Source organism: Macrobrachium nipponense, chromosome 7, assembly GCF_015104395.2.
Source record: "Macrobrachium nipponense isolate FS-2020 chromosome 7, ASM1510439v2, whole genome shotgun sequence".
In the NCBI taxonomy this organism is placed as follows: Eukaryota; Metazoa; Arthropoda; class Malacostraca; order Decapoda; family Palaemonidae; genus Macrobrachium; species Macrobrachium nipponense.
Window position 1 is genome coordinate 116,035,427 of NC_061109.1, and position 20,682 is coordinate 116,056,108.

General features: G+C 34.9%; 1 protein-coding gene across 1 annotated transcript in view; it reads left to right on the forward strand.

Moving 5' to 3' along the window:
- The first annotated feature begins 2,786 nt into the window (after nt 1-2,786).
- The window catches only part of LOC135217188 (uncharacterized), a 116,588-nt gene continuing 98,692 nt past the window's right edge, over nt 2,787-20,682 (forward strand). Inside the window, exon 1 of the mRNA XM_064252911.1 lies at nt 2,787-2,913. The gene's annotated coding sequence lies outside the window, so the exon portion shown is untranslated. The remainder of the gene's footprint in view (nt 2,914-20,682) is intronic.

Consider the following 20,682-nt stretch of genomic DNA (forward strand, 5'->3'; position numbering starts at 1 on the left):
AATACCACAGGAAAATGATAGTCAGAAATCGAAACGCTTTCGTCTTTACTAAGGCATTGTCAAGGAATGAATGAAATACAATTGGAGAGAAATTTATCAGGTGAACAACAAGATCAAAAATACCAGATGGTTAATTGTCAAAAGGCTAAAAGTTAAAGAGATAATCCAGGATTATTGGATATCACACGGTCACAAACCTAAACATAGATTTGACCCTCCAGAAACTACAAAGTATCCGTACAGTCCAAAACATGAAAAAAATATATTAATTTTGTTGCTTATATTTATCTACAACTTTTTTTCATTATGAAGGCATCAAGTTTAAATAAACCAAGGCTTAAATTTAGAACATTTCCATTATTTGACTTGATGAAACAAGATTCAATGATATTCTTTTTAACTGTGTCATTACATGGGATTAAGGCTCTTGCTTGACTCCATTTAATAGGATGATCTAAATCTCTCATATGTACGAATAATACATTGGATATTTGCTCAGTTCTCACAGAATATTGGTGCCGTTTGAGACGTTGTGAAAGAGATTTACCGGTTTGTCCGTAATAGACTTTATCACACTTTTTGCAAGGAATTTCATATATGCAGCCTGTGTGTGTGTGTAAAAATATAGGCAATGATGGTAATAATCATAATTACCCGTGATTTCTTGTTGTTTGATGCTTGTGAGTATAAAAGATGTTGCAATATGTCACCAAAATTTATATAACACCCCTCTCTCTCTCTCTCCCCTTGCTGAATAATCACTGGTTCCATGCAACGTAAAACCACCATACAAACAAACAAACATCTCTCTCTCTCTCAATTATATATATATATATATATATATATATATATATATATATATATATATGATATATGGTACTGGTAAAAATGTTCTGTAACAACAGAATTCCATCTAATAAAAGGAGCCCATAAAAACACCAAAATGTAGAGAGAAAAGTACTATATTTCAGAGACTGCTGTCTCTCTGAAGAGAGAGACAGCAGTCTCTGAAATATAGTCCTTTTCTCTCTACATTTTGGTGTTTTTATGGCTCCTTTTATTAGATATTATATAATATATAATATGATATATATATATATATAACATATATATAGAAATATATACTATATCTATCTATATATATATAGATATAACATACTAAATATTAAATATATCTATATATATATATATATATATATATATGATATATATACATATATAGAAATATAAATATACATACTAATATATATATATATATATAGATATCATATATTTATATATATATATATATATATATTATATATTAACACTACCATCCTTCTACATCTTCATTCACTGAGATAGTTACCAGAAAAATAGACTTATTGTGACCACATACCTAAGAAGTCTTGACTAGGGAACAAAGGGGCGCAAAATACCTTGTAAGAGACGATAATTTATTATAAACGACACAGTCGGAAATTAATATAGTATTTCGGTGTTGATGAACTTACACGGCTGGCATAAAATAACTCGCAATCGGTTAAACATCTGTTATATTAATTATTCTCTATATAATTGGAATGCTGAAACTTTTAATTATTCCGCCCATAATAATTCGGCAGACGACAACGAAATGCAAAACAAACAAAATTAATAAATTACAATTTTCTTTTTGATGTTATTATGGCAAACATAATATTGTTAGCATCTGTGAAACTAGGCACTTTACGGCTGCTAATATTAAGCCTCGTAAAACAATTACGTCTAATGAATCACAGAACTAGTTTTTATGAGTTGTTCAGCTCCAGCTGTTTCGAACAAAGTAAGTTCGATCTTCATCGCAGCTAACGAAAAGATTTTTCAAAAGAGTCTCCAATGCCTATGATTAGAAGCCATTGGATAAAAAGTAACATCATAATGTATAGAAAGTATGTCATTGTATTATAAAGGTCGTATATTGCTAAGATTTCCTCCTTCAATATTTCCTACAGTTCGAGTTAAAGTGTGTTCGAACCATCGAGACTCCTCTGTTGTTTATGTTTGCAGGTGATGTATTCATCCGCATGGTTGGTGCGTTCAGTAACTATACAGTTATTTTGGTTTGTCATTACACTACATGTTGTTATCGAAAGTGAAAAGGTATATTATTGAATTGATTTTAGTCCTCGAAGAAGTTAATCATACCATAAGTCATTATATTTGAAATACTATAAGGAAAATACAAAATTTAGAAATAATGATGCCATAAATCACCAATGAATTTGATTAAAAGTTGCATACGAACATCTTAATTACAGCTCCAACGAGGACAAATCTCTTAGAATCGAACGTTGAAATAGGTATTTATTCCATACTTAATTCTAAATGAAATATTATAAAGCACATACTAAGTTTAGAAAAATTAATATTGCAAATCACTTGCGGATCAAACTTATAGTCGCTTACGAACTCACTTGTGACAGGTCGAACGAAGCCAAATCTCTTAGAATCGAACGATGCAATGCTATTCCACTTTTTAATTGTACTTCTTTAAGCCTGTGAACGCACCCCAGCTGTGAAGTCACGAGCGAGTGCCAAGGCTATAGAACGAAATAAAAGTGTAAAAGTGACAAATGGTGATTACCAATAACCGAAAGAGAATTGAATTTCCAAATTCGCGGACGAATTCCTCGAGAGTCGTGGGAGGATGGGGAATTGCTTGAAAAGTCCTACCAGTGACGATATCTCTTTGCTGAACGGGACGAGAGATGGCAGCAGTTCAGCTTCGGAGCAGATGAATCTCGACGAGGTGAGAGAGAGAGACAAGAAAATGTTGAATTTTAATGTCGCTGATTTTGATGTCAGTTTATCTAGTTTGGTAGGTCGTTTAGGTTTGATATTTCCCTCCTATGAATGTAGAGCGACCTATGATGAAGACTCCTCAAGACCAAGGTAAGCTACCTAGGTCTCTGTTAGCTTTGCCTTGGGTGACTTCTTCATTTTGACAACGTAGTCTTAACACTACCGAATGAGAAGAATAGGATTAGCGTAACCAGTGTACAGTCGTTCAGAATTGGCATGGAGTCTGTAGGTCACTTTTATAAGTACTGTAAGAGCTCGTTATGGGCTGTGGGCAGCATGCATTGGTATACCTCTGCATTGGTACCTAACTTGAACCCTATTGCCTGCCACAATGGGTGTATCGTTCATGAGTCCATGTGCTTGATGTTAAGGATAACTTGGGGGGCGTGGCTTCCAGGGCAGAGGCAAACCCCTCAGCCAAGTCGGGGCACAGCGCACTAAGTCAGGTTGGGAAGGTAACCTAAATTCTAGTTAGGTTAAAGCATGATACTACTCTTGGAAAGGTTGGGTTTGGGAAAGATTGGGTTTGGCTTGTTTTCTTAGGGTAAACGACCGCGGACGATCCATCGTCATCACGCTGGCCAGGCCTTATTCACTCTTTATTTAATTGGTGAAACAAGAATACAATTGCAACTTTAAGCATACCATTCAAAAGATTTTAGTTTCGTCAACATAATGTGATATATGAAAGCCCCTTACAAACTAAAATAAACATGTGAGCTCTTCGTAAAATATGTTTTCAAGGCAGTTTTGAAATCCAATATGGGGGCAATCGTGTGGCTGGCTGGTCTAATCACGGACAATCCACCATCTTTCCCAGCCTTCCCAGCACTCATTTGAACAATGTTAGCGTATAGGGTAGATTACCACGGCAGGCCAACCAGGCCACCTACAATCAATGTTTGCCACCCTTCGAAAAAGTACATTATAACGCGTCCTGACACCCGAGATGGGCATCAGTCGCGACTTCTTGTTGGTGAGAAACGGAGCTAAAGACCTCTACTCTCCTTTCGAAGTAAGTATTTTCTCCAAAGTTAGAAATTAAGGCCAAATTTTAAGATTTAAACAGAGGGTACTGAAAATGGCGCCCACGGCAGTGGAAATCTCACCAAAACGCTTTAGAAATTTTTACTTACAACTAAAAATGTTTCGAAGATTGACGCCATCTCGATGTTTACGGAGTCGCTTGTGTCAACAAACTTTCCATTTCCTGTGATAAATCCGCACACCACTTGTACCCACAGACGCTGGAGCACTTTTATCACAACAATCAAAACACGATTTCTCACCAACAACAAGCCAGGAGTAAACAGCTGTTTTGGTAGAAGATGACGAGAAGCGTGCTCTTAGCTAATTTTTAAATAGTAAGTAGTAAAACATCAATATTTTACATATTTATGATGATTAATTTGAAAATATTCGTTATTGAAAAAGTAACTCGACTCTGACTCAAATTTAAGTAATTATTTTTCTGAATTAGAACGTTCTTTTAAGTTCTGTATTATGACGTCACAACATCTTGACTTTCGTACCTATTGTAAATAATTGCTATACTCAACTGTCATTGCAGAACAGTTTACCAGTTATTCATGCAGATTTTTATCAGCTATACATGTAATTGTTATAATCGTAATGCGCATATATATCTTTATTATTTACTTTTTGGATATATGAAGATGTTTTACTGCTGGATTATCGCCGTAGTGTGACGCAATCGTTTTCGGTCCATGGGCCTCTGTCTGTTTTCGCACCATAAGAAATTATGGGGCCGAATTTGCAATGACCAGAAAGTCGTTAAAAGAGGAAAGTTAGCATTGAGGGGCATATGTTTTGACTGAGAAAAATACAAATTTATTCAATAGCTAGCTTGTAAAAAATACTTGGTTATAAAAACTTGATTGACAACTAAGCAGCATGTCTACTATGGGTTTCAGAGACAGTGCAAGCACGTTTTTGGGCAATACCTATTTCTGTAACGAACACTCGTAACAGAACAAGATTTTGCTATAGTGCATTACACCCAGTGCCGTAATTTATAAGGGTATCGTGAATCACTAATCGTAAAGAATAACGACACTTGTCCTTGTACCAAGAGACAAAAACTCCATTATGCAGAAATGGATACGAACACGTGTGTAAAGCTCCACCTACCCTCTCCCCACCCCCACCCCCCCCTCCACCGCCATCCCTTTTCTTCTTCGTTCCTCCGCCTTCCTTTCTCTCTCTCTCTCTCTCTCTCTCTCTCTCTCTCTCTCTCTGTTGCCATTCGGTATGTGTTGACCCTCCAAACTGGGTATAAGACTACACACAAAACGTTGAAATTGGTGAAATTAGGCTGTGTATTGGAAGTATATATACATAAATATTAAAGCAATTTTATCATTATTGCATTACTATGACAACTAGAATTCATGGAAACAGTTTATAATAATGGAACGGCGTATGTGTGAAGCCTCCACTAATGTGGCAACGATGATTTTGCCATTCTTAGCATGCAAACATTAAAGCATGCAAACATTAAAGGTTACATTTATTTCTGGCATACGATTATTAAAGAAATTCAAAATACTAATAAAGACTGAAATCAATGAAAAGTGCTAGCAAAAACAAAAAAGCAAAAAAAAAAAAAAAAACGTAGTCGTTCCTCTGCACTTTTCCGTATTCGTTCCTCTATGGTTTTCGGTAGCCAGATGTACGAAAACGTTAGAAACATTTGATTTTATCTACTTTAGAAATATCTGTAATTTTTCGGGGTAATTTGGTTGCAAAAAGGGATAATATGCATGAATTAAATCAAAATTTTTAAATAACAAAGTAAATTAAAACTAAATAACGAGTAAAGTAAACAGTTTAGGGAATAAAACTTTGCAGTTTCGTCGTCTGTCGTCGTCTGCTGTTCGTAATTGTGTTTATGGCACGCGCGCTTAGAAACCAGGAACAGCAACAGGTTTAAAGTGCAACGTGGAGTGAACTGAGACCAAAATGTGTATAATAACAATCAAATAAGCACTGTGGAGTTTCAGTTGTGATGGCAGTAAGGATAAAAAACCGCCGATTACAAGGTAAGAATGAATTCAGTTCCAACCATAACCCCGGGAATAACAAGTTTCATACTTTCACTAATATAGGCAACAAAATGTTGTTTTATTGTGCTGATTACAACTGCAATCTTGAGTAAGATCAATAAACGTTACATACATACGCTAACATTGTTCAAATGAGTGCTGGGAAGGCTGGGGAAAGATGGTGGCCGTCACTGATGAGAACCGTCCATGCAAAACGTAGCCGCCATATTGGATTTCAAAACTGCCTTGAAAACATATTTTACGAAGAGCTCGCATGCTTATTTTAGTTCGTATGGGGCTTTCATATATCACAATATGTTGACGAAACTTCAGTCTTTTAAATGGTATGCTTAGAGTTGCAATTGTATTCATGTTTCACCAATTAAATATCGAGCGAATAAGACCCGTCTACCGTGATGAGGGTTGGCCTGTCGTGATATTCTACCCTATGTAACGTTTATTGATCTTACTCAAGATTGCAGTTGCAATCAGCACAATAAAATATTTTGTTGCCTATATTAATGAAAGTATGAAACTTTTTATTCCCGGGGTCATGGTTTGAACTGAATTCATTTTTACCTTGTAATCGGTGGTTTTATCCTTACTGCCATCACAACTGAAACTCCACAGTACTTAGATTGTAATTATACACATTTTGGTCTTAACTCCAAATTGCACTTGAACTACGTACAAACACAGTTACGAGCAGCAGATTACAACACTGAATATGAGGTGCAAAGCTTTATTCCCTTAATTATTTACTTTACTCATTATTTAGTTTAACTTTACCTCAAAATGTTTATTTAATTCATGTCTATTATCACTTTTCTGCAACCAAATTAACCCAGAAAAATTACAAATATTTTGGATGTATACTTATGAGCAGACGATGCAAGGAATATGATTCATTGTTGCCAATCTAGTGGAGCGTCACACACACGCCGATGCATGTACAAACTGTTTCCATGAATTCTAGTTGTCATAGTAATGCAGTAATGATAAAATTGCTGTAATATGTATATACAGGCAGTCCCCGGGTTACGACGGTCTCGGCTTACAACATTCCGAGGTTAAGGCGCTTTCAATTATATTCATCAGAAATGATTTCCAGGGTATGATGCATGTTCCAGGGTTACGACACCTACTACACTGATCAGGCAGATGAAATATGATACCTGAAATGCAAAATAATCAATGTTTAAAGGTTTTTTGGATGAAAAATGCAATAAGAATGCAGTTTACATAGTTTTCAGTGCACCCAAAGCATTAAAAGTAAGGTTTTCTTAGGATTTTTTATGATGTTCTGGCTTAAGACGATATTCAACTTACGACGCGTCTCAAGAATGGAAACCCCGTCGTAACCTGGGGACTGCCTGTATACTACAAATAGATATACTAATTTTGCTTTTTTCGCCAGTTTTGTGTAAGTCTTATACCCAGTTTGGAGGGTAAACACATACCAATTTTTAATCGTAAGTGAAAATTTCGAAAGCGTTTTGGGGTTGTGGGAACTGCGTTGGCCACCCTTTTCAGTATCCTCTGTTTAAGTCTTAAAATATGGCCTTAATTTCTAACTTTGGAGAAAATACTTACTTCGAAAGGAGAGTAGAGGTCTTGAGCTCCTTCTCTCACTACCAACAACTTGTGACTGATGACCATCTCCGGTGTCAGGACGTGTTATAAGTACTTTTTTGGAGGGTGGCCTAGCCGTGGTAGTCAGTGAGTTGGCCAGTCCATGTGGTTGTTTACCCTAGTTGGATTTCTCATGCCTCCCCCTGTCTCTCTACTCTGTATCTGCTCCTTTTAGTTAGCATAACGCAAAGTATGCATGTAGGCCTAGCCTACCGCAGCCTGTCTGTTTAGGTATAACTGAAAGAGATGCTGTCATTTCATTAATGCCACATACTAGGTACCTTTGAGGTTTTGGCTATTGTAACCTAGGATGGGATGTGGTAAATGTTTGCAATAGGTTAACAGCAGGATTATTTATTAAATCCAATTGATTTTATTTTTTAAGTTTTTCATGTGATTATGATATAGTTTATATGTATATAAAGCATTATGGTGCATTGTTTAGAGTAGCTTATACAAATTTCGGGGTATGAAAAATATGAAACTGTGTTTTGGGGGAAGAAAAAACATGGGTGAAAAGAATGGATTCACAGTAGTCTGATCTTACTTAGGACGTTCAGGCATTAGCTTTGGGAGGGGTTTATCTTGACACATTGGTGTTTTTTTTGGTAACGAGTCAGTTTTACCAGACATCAAAATTCAAGTTTACTTGAAAACAGATTTCCTCAAAAACGTACTTTTTTGGAAGCTTAGCCCCAATATCATTAGTTGTTGTTAGTACTGACCCCCCAGAACGCATTCACTTCCCAACTGTATAGTATTTCTTAGACTAGGCTTATATAGAAGCTTGACCATGAAGATTGGTTTGATCCTAGAGTAACTTTGGGATGATATAAGCAATAACTGGGAAAAAGTTAAGTATATTTTAGGGTAAATTTTTACAACGGTTCCCACTCCGCTTTTCCTAAATAATTATGTATTTTCTTGTCTTTTAATGTGTTTTGAATGATTATGATAGTAATTCATGTAGGAAATGAGTTATTCCACACCCCTACTACATCCAGCAAAAACATCTCATTTCCCACTTGTATTACTACCATAATTGTTCAAAACACATTAAAACACAAATGCATTATTACTTAAGAAAAACTGAGTGGAAACTATTGTCAAAATAAGCCAACTGGTTACAGAGGACACAATTCCAGACATAACGGATCAGCACTGTTGACAAGGCACACTATGAGAGGGTGGCGCTACTTAAACTGTCATTTTTTTATCATCTGCTTTCAGTAAGGGGGTGGTGGAACGGTGCTTCACGCCTTATCTCCATTTTAAAGATTCTTGGCATTCTCTTATATACTGGCAAGCGGTAATATAGCGCTGTGTGCTCTAGCCACAGGGGTTACAGGAGGTTAGGAGTTACTGTACCAATAACCACTATCTAAATTTATAGAGTATTGCTTACTACACTTTAAACATGTAACACTCCATGTTACCATAAAAAATTGATACATTGTGGTTCTTATTCATAAAAATTGTGAATTAACCGAAAATAATCAGAATTACAGAGGAACTCTGAATGGACATAACTGTGTTGAAATTCTAATTCCATGTTCCCCGAAATCAAGAACAAAAGCATTCAGTTTCTTAGACTAACCCTGGAGAAAGGACATGGGGGAAGTACTAGAGGTTGTTGGAGAAGGAGATGCAAAAACAAAAAGTGACAACAACATGGTTTTAGTTGATGAAACCTTGTGGTGTATTTCTCATGTTAAGCAAAGAAATTGTTTTTAATATTAGATGATGGGTGGGGCCTATAGAATTCTTGATGAAATTTTCATGATCTAATTTGAATTCTTGAAATTAGAAATGTTCTAAGGTACTCTGACATCATTATCAGTGTAGAGAGAGCCGCACTTCTTTACGCGTCTCAGCAATCTATTCGTACAGTTTTCCATTGCACAGTTGTGTAGATTGCAGGTTTGGATTGGTGGGAATGGAATTGTTCAAGGAAAAGTGCGATTGAGAATTTTAGGGAAGTAACAGATACTAAGGAAGATACTAATTGCAGGAATTAAGATAGCAAATTTAAGTCCTTGAGGCAGTGTGCATTCTATAACAAGTATGTATATGATAATGTAGACTTTGCCCTGAAAATGACAGGTACATTAACGTGAGAGATTAAAAAAACTATTCACTGGTACAAGAAGTATTTTTTGCATGTTGTAGGGTGCTGTGATAATATTTATGTTTCCTCGTTTTTCTTTATAGTAGGCTTATAAGGTTTGCTCTGACCTATGCTGTTTGTATTTTGAGAAAATCCTTGTATTAATGCCACCATCAGTTTGTAATTTGCTAAAACCACTGCATGTGCCTGATGTGAGCATGCTTGATTTCCAGAATTAATGAAGTTGTAGCATTGGTAATAGTAATTTTTTTTTTTACTTTGTTTTTGTTGTAGAGGGGTATGATGCTTTACACTAAAATACGATTCCGAATTTGAAATGTAGCTGTAGTCAGTACTGGAAATGTAATGGTAAAGGTGATACATGTTCAGATAATTTAAATGTAACCTTTATTTGAAATGTTAGTTTTGAAGGAAACATTGTTGATATGTTTTATTTTACAAAGCATATTATGCTACAAGGATTATGTACTGAACACTCCATGTCATTAGTATACAGCTTTTATTATCTACAGTGTAGCTGTAGGATGAATTGGTTTTATGGTATGTATCTCTATGGTTTATATAATTTGGCTGTATCATATATTGTAGTAGATTAGGCAAAAGCATTAGCTTATCTCTGAACTGTTGAGTTACCTGGCATGTACTATTGTGTAAGGCTTTCGGGATTGAAGCTTTTTGATCTATTCAGTATATCCATATATGTACGTACTTGTTTCTATGAAGGTCTTGTTATGATTAGCTTTTAATGTATGATTTGTATTTGAACCATTCTGTAACCTGGAGTGAGATTTGAGTTAATAGTTGAAATTTAAAGTTATGTATTTTGTAGATTCAAGTTTCTTATTGCAAAGCAACTAGTTTGAAAGCTTAAGTTAAGTAAAGAATTCTTGCGTGTTGACTTCATTCACCGATTTTTTTATTTTTTTATTTGAGTTCCACTTTAATTCATAAAAGTGCTATTGCATAATCAGAATTTTATTATGAATTCTGAATAACTTTACGTATAGTGTTATTTTTTTAATGCTTTACATTGGCTGATTGTAGGCAATGTGTCCCACTATGATTATAAAAAATCTAGAATGATTAATTATCTCTTATCTGTTATTATTACACTTAATATTGCTTTTTAATACAGTAAGAAATGAAAAAAATACACATCTGGACTTTTTTGGTGGATGATACTTTCCCAGCTGATGATGTTCCAGAAGTCAGCTGCCTAAAAGTTTATTTACAGGAAGCCATATGAAATTTTTATTTAATCTCAATAATGTGTAAGTTTTAGATTTCATTTAATGCATTTCTTGAATGATAATGAATATATTATACTATGATCAGTTAGTTAGGTAATTATATAGAGTTTAGTTAGAGATTACAAACCTTTTAATTTTACATCTTTGTAGTCACCATAATGGATTTGCTGACTTTGTTAGTCCCAAGGGGCCTCTTATTTCACTCATTATTAGTACTTTTTCTATCATTATGAAAAACAGTTGTAACTTAAAAGAATTTTATAAGAAATCAGAAAATACAGAATTAATCTTAATGATAATGCAAGTCTCTTTGAGTAGTAGCCATCTTGCATTGACTACTTGTAGTGATTAGTGTGACTCTTTCAGAGTAGTTGTAAAACATCCACACATTAATTCACATATAGCTGTGACAGTAAGAGAAAAGTCACCATTAATGGGAGAAGACATTGGGATCTTATAACTCAGGGAAAACAGTCCAACCAAAATTTGATCCAACAAATATTGAATATGTATTAGTACGTACCAGTTTTGTCATAGACTGACTGCACAAATCTTTAAATGTCAAATTCATTGAGGATTTAGATTGAGAGCTGAGATGAGCAGTTACTTGAAACAAGTTGTCAACATGCCACTGCAGCCATGAGCCTGTGCTCAAATGCATAGGTATTGTTTACAAAGATATTAACAGGTGCAAAAACACTGTATTTCAAATGAGTCATGAGGTTGGAAACTCTTTGGTGTCATGAGTTTATAAACTATTTGGATGATGAAACTCACATTATAAAGTAGTTTTACAAAACTCCCAAGCTATTTCCAAACTATATAAGCCTCACTCAAAGAAGTTTTCCTTCAGTGAAAAGTGAAAATTCTGCAAGCAGTAAAAGATGGGAAGAGATTGCAGGAAAAATTATGAAAAGTTAAACCTCAGATGGGAGCCAGGTGGAAATCTCTAAGAATATTTAATTGGCATCGTCTGCGTGTTGTGCGATCAGAAGAAAATTACTTGCAGGATTGGGTAATTGCAAGTTTTTACTTGAGATTGACACTGTTCACCATTGAAGCAGTTATTGTTGATAGAAAGTGGAATTATGAGTCAATCTGTGAGAGAATTGAATTCTAAAGTCAGTGCACTTGAAAGTGGATCTTTATCTCTTTTTCTGTACTTTTTAAACTTGATAAGTGTTTTCCATTTATATACTGTATGTTACTGGATATTTGGTCAACAATTCATATTATTCATCAGAGGGTTGACTCATTGGTTATGCCTTTACAAGATGGTCAGTGGATAATAATAATTTGTTGCCAGTCAGTTTCATTAGGAAGGGAGTAGGGAAGCAGAAACCTTGGTCATTATTATTAAGTAGCTTAACCAGACAACTCGGCTAATAGACATAGCTCTTGCAGGGCTAGATTGCGACTTTAATATAGGCAGACAAGAAAGATCGTTATGTCCTTAACAGTGAGTGCATCAACAGGAAAAGTATCTACAATGACTTGTGCTAGGGCAGACCACTGGTAAGTTTATGGAATAGATAGTCACTGGAGACAAAGATTTGTGTTATGAAAGTTATTGACTGGTGCTGAATTGGAAGCCCACTCTTCTTTAGGTCTTTTTATCAAAAGTCCTTAGAATTTTGTGTAGTATTGCCAGTAAAATAATGATAAGTCATACTCAGTCAATAATGGCTTCTCAGCGTTGGCTTTAAACTACTTAGGGCTATAATAAATTTCTTCCAAATTCAAGTTTGACACTGTTTTACAGTGTGCCTTCCCTCAAAGATGTTACTTTCTCCTGGACCATTTCCTTTTCTTTTACCTAGAGTGCTGTTTGTCAAGTGTGTATTTAGGTGTAACTCCTCCTGTTTTCTTTGTTTTTGCACACTTTTCTTTGCTAGCATTTGTTTATTAATGTGGTGAAAGGAATTTTGGATGGTTTTTAGGTTATTTTGTTTGCTTATCTATAGCTGATGGTGTAGTTAGTTTTCTTATCTATAGCTGATGGTGTAGTTAGTTTTCTTATCTACAGCTGATGGTGTAGTTAGTTCTCCATAAAGGTTAACTGGTCAAATGTCAGACATAATGTTGAGTCTCAAGACTTATCTTTTTCTTTAGCTTTGATACGAACTATCAGTGAGACATCAGCATAACTTTCTGCCTTCACCTTCTCTAGTTTACTCTTGCCGTTTCATTCTTAAAGCTGACGGGGATGATGCTCTCAGTGAGTGTATGGGTCAAGCTGATGGCTAATGCAGTCATTTTAAGTTTGTGCTACAATAGTAATTGTTGAGAGAAATTTACATTTAGGTAAGAATTCAGATTCAATTTTTTTCCTATTACGAGTTAACTGAAATTAAAAAGAAGTAATGTTGGGCAGTGAAAACTCCATTTATCAAATTTTTACTCCTGCACCAGAATGGGGTGTCACCTTTTGATGGTAGGGTAAAAATACAAGAAAGCTTCAACATCAGATAAATTTAGATTAATAATATTGACAGAAAATGATATAATTAACCTAATGCTATTGGAATAACTATGATTTAAGATTTCAGGAAATTTTGGGAAATGCAGAATTGAACATTGAACTGTTAAAGCTGTTTTAATATTTTTTTTCTTTTTTATCCCAAAAATTACACCATACTATTTCAAGTAGGCTGGTGATTGGTTTGCAAAAAAGTTTGAATAATTATATAAGTAAAGTACTTAACCCTCTTACGCCGGAGCGGTAAATAAAAATTTGTCTCCCGTGTGCCGGAGGGGTTTCGGACTGAGCGCAGAAGCAGAAAAAATATTTTTTTCAAAAAATCACAGCGCGCTTAGTTTTCAAGATTAAGAGTTCATTTTTGGTTCCTTTTTTTGTCATTGCCTGAAGTTTAGTATGCAACCATCAGAAATGAAAAAAAATATCATTATCATATATAAATAATGCGATATATGATAGCGGTAAAACGAAATTTCATATATAATTGTATTCAAATCGCGCTGTGCGCAAAACGGTTAAAGGTAACAAGTTACTTTTTTTTCGTTGTAATGTACACTAAATTGCGATCATTTTGGTATATAACACATTGTAAAACAATAAAAGCAACACAGAGAAAATATTATCACAAAATAATGCATGAATTTGTAACGCGCGGACGTTAACAAATATTTTTTTCAAAAATTCACCATAAATCTAAATATTGTCCTAGAGACTTCCAATTTCTTTCAAAATGAAGACAAATGATTGAATATTACTATACTGTAAGAGTATTAGCTTACAATTGCATATCTGACGAGTTAAAGTTGACCGAATGTCGAATTTTTTTATATATATAATTTTATATGCAATTATTTCGGAAATAAGAAAAGCTACAACGTTCAAATATTTTTAGTTTTATTCTACATGAAATTGCGCACATTTTCATATATAAAACTCTATGAAATGCCTAATATGAAACGGAGCAAATATTCTGAGAATGGGACGTACGTATTTCGGAGATTTGTGGCGGAGAATCCGCGCGCGGAGGGAAGGAAAGATTTTTTTTTAAATTCACCATAAATCCAAATATTTTGCTTGAGACTTCAAATTTGTTTCAAGATGAAGATAAATGACTGAATATTACTAGACTGTAAGAGTTTTAGCTTACAATTGCGTTTTTTTACCATTTCGGTAGTCAAAGTTGACCGAACATGGTTTTTTTTCTATTTATCTTGATTTATATGCAAATATTTCAAAAATGAGAAAAGCTACAACCTTCAATTATTATTTGTTGTATTCTACATAAAATTGCGCACATTTTCATGTATAAAACTTTATGTAACGGCTAATTTAAAATGGTGCAAACATTACCACAATCGCATGTATGATTTTTTCGGAAGAGTTACCGTGCGGACGTAAAGAAAATGTTATTTTTTTCATAAATTCACCATAAATCGAAATATTGTGTTAGAGACTTCCAATTTGTTGCAAAATGAAGGTAAATGCTTGAATATTACTAGAATATAAGCGTTTTAGCTTACAATTGCGTTTTTCGACCATTTCGGTAGAGTCAAAGTTGACCAAAGGTTGAAATTTTGGCAATTATCGTTATTTATATGAAAGTATCTCAAAACTGATAAAAGCTACAACCATGGTTGTTTTTTAGTTGTATTGGTGCATCAAATGAAATGCGCACATTTCGCCATATATAAAACTTTATATAACGGCTAATTTTAAAATGGTGCAAACATTACCACAATCGCATGTATGATTTTTTTCGGAAGAGTTACCGCGTGGACGTAAGGAAAAATTTTTTTCATAAATTCACCATAAATCGAAATATTGTGCTAGAGACTTCCAATGTGTTGCAAAATTAAGGTAAATGATTGAATATTACTAGAATATAAGCTTTTTAGCTTACAATTGCGTTTTTCGACCATTTCGGTAGAGTCAAAGTTGACCGAAGGTTGAAATTTTGGCAATAATCATTGATAAAAGCTACAATCATGAGTATTTTATTGTTGTATTCTACATAAAAATGCGCACATTTTCATATATAATACTTCATGTAACGGCTAATTTACAATGGTACAAAAATTATGTCAAAGTGACGAAATAATTTCCGAGATGTGTCACAGATACTTTTTAGTGCGGCAAGAAAGAAATTCGCGCTTGCGCGCCTGCGTAACGATTGTAAACAAAACAACACCTTGATCCGTGAACTCCCAGCATCCCCCAAGGCGTGTGACTCAAAAGTTTTAGGCTGGTAGGCCTATAAGTATTTTTCCGCGAATTTAAAAAAAAACTTTTGTAAGTCGACGTAAAATACGTCCAGTCGGCACACGGGAGACAAAAAATGTCGACGTAAAATATGTCCAGTCTGCGTGAGAGGGTTAAAATACGTACTCTAATATTTTTTTAAATTATGTACTGAAGACTTGCTTTTTAAAGTCGTGATTGAATAGAACTAAATCAAAATTGGTGTAGAGTTTTATGATTTGAAATATCAATTAGAAGTAGTACATTATATTCTTATGCTGTGCTTTGAAAAGATAATAGTATATTGGCTGTGATCCATCCATGCTCAGTAAGAAAACCATCAGAAATCTCACTCCAGGTTGTATCTCACTCCACAACATGTCACATTGGGGAATTGCTTTTATTTTATTTTGAAAAGTACATTATTTATTTTTAGCTTGAGTAATTTATTATGGTACTGTGCTTGAACAGTTAATTTTTCCTGTTTAAAAATTTGTTACTCCACTTTTGATTATATACAGTGTTATTGAATTATTTGGATGATTACCCTATCTTAAGTGTTTGTAAATTATTGTAAGCACATTTTTGAGTTGAGTATTTGTAGAGGTACATTGTTCTCTTGATTTTCTGTATTAAATGTATTGTTGTTTCATTAGCCTTGTTACTGTATACTGCTGCTTGTGATTTTTTCTGCATTTATTAAATTCAGGGCAAACGTACCTCATTTTAATTGGGGTTTCAGTTCCCAAAACAGTGTAGTATTGGCACTTTGCACTTGGCACTTGGTCTTCAAATGGTAAGCATTGGACTTCAGAATGCCTCCCTCAGGTCATAACAGTTAACAAAGAAGTACCACAGTCTCAGAATGATGATCTAAGGTAGCAGTCTTGGTGTCTCTGTAGAGAGAGATACTTAAGTCACTTGGATTTCCTGATCCAAAATCTACATTGTATCTATTAGGATTCCTCTTTAAATCAAACCAGAGTGACAACTGTCTTCAGTTTTTTTTTTTGAGACTTTTAAGAGTTCACATTTCAAGTTGTAGGAGTTATTGGTCACATATAGTAAAACTAGTTAGGTATATCGTTTTTTGAGATTGTAAAAGTAGAATTTTATTAACAAGAGGAAAGATTTTGAAAGCAATAAAAAAGAACACCATTGAAATGAGTTCCTGCCCTAGGTGGAAAATTTTAGGGAAATTGACTTTACTGTGTCCTAAAAGATACCTTGATGTATTCAAAACCTACTTTTAGCATAGTCTGCTTTAGGTGAAAAATATCACCTTAAACAAGAAGAGACTCTGGTAGAGTCAAATTTATTAATAAACGTACCATTTTTATGATAAAAGTTCATTACTGTCTCACTCTTTTTACCAGTATTATTACACTATAGTTAGTAGTATATATTGGTGTAGAATGCAAGACAGCCACTAGTAGTATATATTGGTGTAGAATGTAAGACAGCCACATATAAGTAGAAAATGATACTTAAAGATGTCAAGAAGTGTAGGAATGTACTCTTATGTAAGACAGCCGAATCCTAGCATAAAAACCTTGTCGTCAACATGAACCCCTAACATCTCAGACATCACAAAACACGAATTCTGAAAGATTAAAATATTACCACGTTCCCAGAAAATGTGTAAATAGATAAAATCAAAGATACATAAAACGTTAATATCATAATACAAATGTTTTCAAATTGTCTTCAATATAACAAGTGTAAAATGCAAAAGAACAAAATGTAGCTGGTCCCTCTCTCCCTGAAGAGCCAATATCCCTGTGGGAGACAGACCACCATTACTCATAACATCACTGATGATGAAGCAGAGGAAAAGGGATGAGGCAAAACTACTGCAATTGCACCTGTCCCAAAGGAAAGTCAACACAGAATCATGGAAGGCCATCTAAAAACGTTGATATCCACGTGACTTCTGGGCTGGAAAAACCACTGGCTTAGGTAAAAAAAAAACGTGCTTGAGGGAAGGAGAGCAAAACGAAAGTCAACTCTCCAAGGTGGTTAAAGAAAGACTGGTGCGTCACAAGGTTCCAAGCCCAATCGGTGACCAGCATCCACCTCTTATACATGTGAGTTGCCAGATGCCACAGATTCCTTGCTTTACAATCTTTGATTGTTTTTTAACAGGTTTCCAGCTGGCGCTAGAAGATTATCATATTGTTAAGGCATCAGGTTTGTTAGCTATGAAAAATACAAATTTATTAGAAATTTGTCATTTTTAAACCAACAGGACGTTGATAACCTTCTGAGAAGAATTTTTTCTTGTAGATATCATATTTCCTAAAAAAGCTTAGTGAGTACTATAACTCTTCAGAACAAATTGTAAAGTCTGGAGAGTAAGTACTGTGACAAAATTATAGGTACAGTACATCAAAGTTTAGCCATTATAAACTCAATTCAGATTGAAAAAGAAAATGCTCTTGTTATTCTCACTTGAGAGATCCCATCTTCAGAGGCTTTGAATGTAGATAACTATTGCTGTATTTCAGTTTTCTGTAAAAGAACACCATTGTGCCAGCTTTGTCTGTGTCAATCCACACTTTATTCTGTCTGTTCTCAGATCTAAAAACTACTGAGGCTAGAGGGCTGCAAATAGTTAAACATTTTGATCATCCTCTTTCCAATTGTCAAACACACTAAGTTGCAACTCTCTAACCTCAGTAGTTTTTATATAATGATAAAGTTAGCCATGGATTGTGCATCTGGAAGCACTTTCTGGAGGAATGGGACACACCCTCACTCTATCATATCTGGTAAGCAACTGAGATGCTACCGTTATAGGTGATGATTTTATACATTATGCGTTATACAGTAAACTATTGTGCCGGCTTTTTTTACTTGTTCTATATATTAAAAAGCATTGAACACTACTTAAAATTGTCAGTATATATTGAAAAGCAAGTAAAAAGTGTACGGTAGCCACCTCTTTTGTATTAATAGAAAATGTCCAAGATTGCACATTACTGAAATGCATACATAACACACCTATAAGAATGATAACTACAGACTGGAGAATCACTGAAAACCTGTAGCCAGACCATGAATTTTGCAGGATTTTATTGCATGCATAAATGCCAGATGTAAAACATGCTTTTATGTTGATGAAAACTTATGCTCAGGCCTTGGAGGTGTTCATAGGAATACTGCAAAATGCATTTCTAAGCCAAAAAGAAACTGCATTTAAATGGATCTCCACTTCTGTTATGCCAGTCAACAAAAACAAATGAGACCCTTTCATGTGATGAGATTTGGTCTTCCCAGCTAAAATTTAATATCTGTGGCAGGTCACAGGTCACAGGGCAAGGTCTTTATCTTTCCCAACAGGTCACACGGCAAGGTCTTTATTATTCCCAACCTTGATTGGCAAAATGGAAATTACAAAATGGACAGCAGCATAGCACTGAAATGATGTTATTTGTTTTTTAGTAACAAACTCATTGACAGACCCAGACTCTGGCAAACCTCGGTATGTGATACACAGGTTTCACAGTCAAGATTATGATCAATGGAAGCTGAGATTAATTTGTGTTAAACAGAGGAATGGTGATAAGCCAGATTCTTATGTATTTGAAAAGTGAAATGAAAAGGAGGCAGGCCTAGCCTGACCTAGAGGTTCAAGGGCAGAACAATTACGTATTGTTAACAGATAAATTAGTTTTGCCAGTGGTGCATGGCACTGCGTCATTTGAGTACATACTGTATTTCTTGTAAACCAATTAAGTAGGAAATTATGATGGATAATCAGTGTTGTCATGTGTGTAAGGTAAAAAAGAACAAGAATGTTTAAAGAATACTGTATGTGAGAAAATCCAACGTACAGTAAATATTGGTTATGAACTCAACCTCTCGTGTTAGTCCTCAAAAAGAATCAGCCTCTTTAGTTGTATTATTACAGTAGGTGGTTGATGTCATCGGTAACTTATTATTTATAGTTAAAGTTACTACTATATGTATCTTATAAATCAAATGTTTAAACATGATTGATGTTTCTACAAAGAGAAGTGATTTGTGTGAAACAAATTGTATACAGAATGGTTGTTATTGTATACAAAATGGTTGCTGGTACATATACCTAGCCACTTTCTTTAACAATGAACAATTACAGCAGGTAGAGAGCACTGCATGGAACTATTTTAGCCCTATCTAAGACCAAACTTTATTCAGGCGAGCCATTTTATAATTCATTGCAGTACTATATGGTTTGTGTAGCAAAATTAAACAATAGAAGGATGCATATAGTCAATCATTACATAGCTTATATTTTTATTGTAGTGTCTTACCGAACAATTATAGAGCCGTGATTTCCACGAGCGGCAGGATACTAAATTCAAATTTAGCGCGTCGGCGTCGCCAACACTGGTGGTGATGACGTCATCTCCCTCCACTCGCGGGAGAACCAGGTACAACTGCCCAGGTGAATCCAATTCTTTTCCTGCCGGCGTCCGGTGAACATCGGTGGTCGGTGCGGTTGGATGACTTTCCTTCGCTTTTTTTCTTGTGGATTTGATCTTCGGAATTGGTGAAGTACTCTTTTTTGGCGTTGTTGTTATTTTGCTTTTTATTTAGGCGTTGCCATGTCGGATTCTAGTCCGTCGGGAGTTAGGTTTTGCATCTCAGGATGTAAAACTAGATTATCCAAGTTAGAGTATGATTCTCACACTAAATGTGTTAAGTGTAGGGGACAGGTTTGTTCAGCAGATCGAACATGTAACGAGTGTAGTGATTGGACTGATTCTCAATGGAAGTTTTTTAGTTCATACTCGGAGAAATTAGCTAAAGACAGAATTAGAAAAGCAGCGCTTAGGGAAAGTAGACTTAGCTCTGCTTCGTCTTGCGATGCATCTGTTCCTTCTGTTTCTCCTCTAATTGTTATGTCTCCTTTAACTACACCTCCTATTCCTCCTACTAATCCCACTTCTCCGGCTTCCCGTGTAGTTTCTTCCGACACCATTGCCAGTCTGGAATCGAGGTTAGATCAGAAATTTTCGGTACTAGCGAATACGGTTTTGCAACTTGGTAATTCAGTTAAGACGTTTTTGGAGAAAGCGG